This window comes from Oncorhynchus nerka, unplaced genomic scaffold (genome assembly GCF_034236695.1).
Source record: "Oncorhynchus nerka isolate Pitt River unplaced genomic scaffold, Oner_Uvic_2.0 unplaced_scaffold_1633, whole genome shotgun sequence".
Lineage (NCBI taxonomy): Eukaryota > Metazoa > Chordata > Actinopteri > Salmoniformes > Salmonidae > Oncorhynchus > Oncorhynchus nerka.
Window position 1 is genome coordinate 5,506 of NW_027039695.1, and position 4,495 is coordinate 10,000.

General features: G+C 42.5%; 1 pseudogene; it reads left to right on the top strand.

The window, feature by feature from the left end:
• Window positions 1-2,632: 2,632 nt before the first annotated feature.
• The window catches only part of LOC115118185 (non-muscle caldesmon-like), a 4,180-nt pseudogene continuing 2,317 nt past the window's right edge, over window positions 2,633-4,495 (top strand).

Genomic DNA, 4,495 nt, shown 5'->3' on the forward strand with positions numbered 1-4,495 from the left:
TGCATGACATTTCCAAGAAACTGAAGACTTTGCTGAAGACAAGTGTTAGCCAATGGCATGTTGTGTTAGCCAATGGCACGTTGTGTTAGCCAATGGCACGTTGTGTTAGCCAATGGCACGTTGTGTTAGCCAATGGCACGTTGTGTTAGCCAATGGCACGTTGTGTTAGCTAATACAAATGTATCCTTTTAAAAGGTTAATTGCTCATTAGAAAACCCTTTTGCAATTATGTTAGTACAGTACTAGCTGTCTACTACTCCTTTCACAGAACAGCGCAAACTGTCTCTAAACAGAATAGAAAGAGGAGTGGGAGGCCCCGGTGCACAACTGAGCAAGAGGACAAGTACAATAGAGGGTCTAGTTTGAGAAACAGACACCTCACAAGTCCTTAAATAGTACCCGCAAAACACCAGTCTCAACGTCAACAGTGAAGAGGCGACTCCGATGCTGGCCTTTCAGGCAGAGTTGCAAAGGAAAAGCCATATCTCAGACTGGCCAATAAAAACACACGATTAATTAAGATGGAGAGGAATCCTGCTCTAGAAGGCCAGCATCCCGGAGTCGCCTCTTCACTGTACAATGCAGCTTCCTGTACTGGTTACAGCTCTACCTCCAGTTACTGATAGAGGAATGAGCACTGTGTTCAACAATGACTGGTTTACAGCTCTACCTCCAGTTACTACTAGAGGAATGAGCACTGTGTTCAACAATGACTAGTTACAGCTCTACCTCCAGTTACTGATAGAGGAATGAGCACTGTGTTCAACAATGACTGGTTACATCTCTACCTCCAGTTACTACTAGAGGAATGAGCTCTGTGTTCAACAATGACTGGATACATCTCTACCTCCAGTTACTACTAGAGGAATGAGCACTGTGTTCAACAATGACTAGTTACAGCTCTACCTCCAGTTACTGATAGAGGAATGAGCACTGTGTTCAACAATGACTAGTTACAGCTCTACCTCCAGTTACTGATAGAGGAATGAGCACTGTGTTCAACAATGACTGGATACATCTCTACCTCCAGTTACTACTAGAGGAATGAGCACTGTGTTCAACAATGACTGGTTACATCTCTACCTCCAGTTACTACTAGAGGAATGAGCACTGTGTTCAACAATGACTGGTTACAGCTCTACCTCCAGTTACTACTAGAGGAATGAGCACTGTGTTCAACAATGACTGGTTACAGCTCTACCTCCAGTTACTACTAGAGGAATGAGCTCTGTGTTCAACAATGACTGTTAAGGTGGGTTAAAATGACAAATTATCAAACGCATAAAACATTATTAAACATTAAGACACGACCACTGAAAATGACTAATCTGAACCACTTACTACTTAAACTTGACAAAAATGAATAATGAAGTTTCTTTTTCATTTAATAGATGGAACCTGCATTTTTTTATGGTCACTACAACAAATATTCATGTTCAAGTTAATTCAATCATTTTAATTCAGAATACTTAATGTCATTTAATGGAAAATAGTGAATAAAAACATAACAGTTAAGTATGTACAACTTCTAAAGATAACCATATGGGTGCTGAGGTCACTTTAAGTTTTGAATACTGATATACTTTTTTGTTGGGTTTTACTACAACGGTTCTAGGCAACGGGAGTTAGCAGAACTGATATACTTTGAGTTGGGTTTACTACAACGGTTCTAGCAGGCTGATATACTTTGAGTTGGGTTTACTACAATGGTTCTAGGGAACTGATATACTTTGAGTTGGGTTTACTACAACGTTTCTAGGCAAAGGCGGGAGTTAGCAGAACTGATATACTTTGAGTTGGGTTTACTACAAGGTGGGTTCTAGGCAAACATTGGGAGTTAGAACTGATATACAGGTTTACTACAAACATTGGGAGTTATACTGATATACTTTGAGTTGGGTTTACTACAATGGTTCTAGGCATTGGGAGTTAGTAGAACTGATATACTTTGAGTTGGGTTTACTACAATGGTTCTAGGCATTGGGAGTTAGCAGAACTGATATACTTTGAGTTGGGTTTACTACAATGGTTCTAGGCAACGGGAGTTAGCAGAACTGATATACTTTGAGTTGGGTTTACTACAATGGTTCTAGGCATTGGGAGTTAGTAGAACTGATATACTTTGAGTTGGGTTTACTACAATGGTTCTGAGTTGGGCATGGTTGGGAGTTACAATATACGGTTTCTAGGCAATGGGAGTTAGCAGAACTGATATACTTTGAGTTGGGTTTACTACAATGGTTCTAGGCATTGGGAGTTAGCAGAACTGATATACTTTGAGTTGGGTTTACTACAATGGTTCTAGGCATTGGGAGTTAGCAGAACTAATGACTTTTTACACTGTGTTAATAAACAGTTAGGAATTTAGCCGAATTAGCCTGTTTTGAATTCAGTTGACAATGCATTAGGTTGAAGTGTTGAAGGCTGTAAGTATTGTCTGTCTTTTTGGAGGGTCGACCTGGCCATCTCTCGGCCTGGCTAACCCTGTCCTTTGGTATAGTTACTCTTGAAGGAAATGTTGAATATAACACTATATTTCTATGGTGCAAGATAGATATCTGTTGAACAGTTAGAAATGACTGGATCACCTTTAGGTTTGACTTGTTATTAACAATTGTACCTGTCTTTTCAGGTGTGAGAGTGAGCTGAAGGCTAGTGGCTGCCAGTTGGCTCTGGAGGAGGACGAGGGCTTCAGTGACTGGACCCAGAGGTTGGAGAAACGCAGACAGCGCCACCTGGAGGAACAGGAGTCCTCGGAGGACCATCAGCCCCAGCAGCAGCAGAATCAGCCCCAGCAGCAGCATCAACCCCAGCAGCATCACCCCCAGCAGCAGCATCAACCCCAGCAGCATCACCCCAGCAGCAGCAGAATCAGCCCCAGCAGCATCACCCCAGCAGCAGCAGCAGCCCAGCAGCTCAGGCTAAACAGAGCCTCCCCAATCAGGCCCTGCTTGAAGACACGTCCTGGACCTGGGCCCGAGGAGAGGGAGGAGAAGGAGGTAGAGTGGGAACGAAAAGCCAGCAACAAGACACAAGACACTTCAAGAAGAGTAACAGATGACAAGGTAGAGTTACGGTTGTGTATATCCCGTGCTGTATCCAATCATCACTCAAGTCACAGTGTCGTCTTTATTCACGGCAGGGCAAAGAGGGGAAAGCTGATGTTTGGTGTTGTGATGCCAAACTTGACCGCCGATGACGTTTGATGCCAAAAGTCAAATTGGACTATAAAGTGTTCTTCTGAATGCTCTGTTTTGTTTTTAGGTCGTGGAGAAGAAGAAATCTGAGCTGAAGATCTCCTACACCTCTAAAGTCATGAGACACGTCAACAGCAACGGGGAAGCAGCTGGAGCGGAAGTGACCTCATACCTAGTTGCAGGGAAACTGTCTCCAAGGTAACACACCTAAAATAGTCTATATGTGTGTCCAAAATGGCGCTCGAATCCTTAAATAGAGCCTCATCTGGCCAAAAGTAGTGCACTATATAGGGAATAGGGTGCCATTTGGCTGGTCTAAAGTAGTGCACTATAATGGGAATAGGGTGCCATTTGGTTGGCCTAAAGTAGTGCACTATAACAGGAATTGGGTGCCATTTGGCTGGTCTAAAGTAGTGCACTATCAAGGGATTAGGGTGCCTTTTGGCTGGCCTAAAGTAGTCTACTATAACGGGAATAGGGTGCCAATTGTCTGGTCTAAAGTAGTGCACTATAAAGGGAATAGGGTGCCATTTGGTTGGCCTAAAGTAGTGCACTATAACGGGAATAGGGTGCCATTTGTCTGGTATAAAGTAGTGCACTATAACGGGAATAGGGTGCCATTTGTCTGGTATAAAGTAGTGCACTATAACGGGAATAGGGTGCCATTTGGTTGGCCTAAAGTAGTGCACTAAAGCAGGAATAGGGTTCCATTTGGTTGGTCTAAAGTAGTGCACTATCAAGGGAATAGGGTGCCATTTTGGACACAGTTCAGGCTGGGGGCAGATCTCACTATTGTAATGTCCAAATTCAATTTAAAGAGGAGGAGAACTCAACACAAAGACTGAAGCTGTCTGAGTTTCTTTATTTATAGTTTCCTTGGTTTCAGTCTTATCTTCCTGCTACAGATGGAGGATCTTCATTTGAGCCAGTTTTCTACAGCAGGAAAATAATCCCGCAGCAACAGGAAATGTGAATTATAGAGTGGATTATTATTAATGGACATTTTTGAAGAGGTTGATACATCATTCGTAAGGATAAATCAAGTCTGAAATTGTTAAGGGAAATTACACACTTCAGAAGCCTTTTTAAACCTCAAATAAACTAGACGTTTTACATTTCCTGCGTTGCAGGAAAGCTCTCCTGCAACACGGCGATCAAATTAAAATGTATGGGTGATCGCTTGTAGAGAGAGAATAATAACTTCTGTAAAGCATCTATCACTTCCTACTTCATACTGAACTGAAAAAGACGCATGACAAGATCAGTGACTCTCATCACTTCCTGTATGGGCTAGCTCA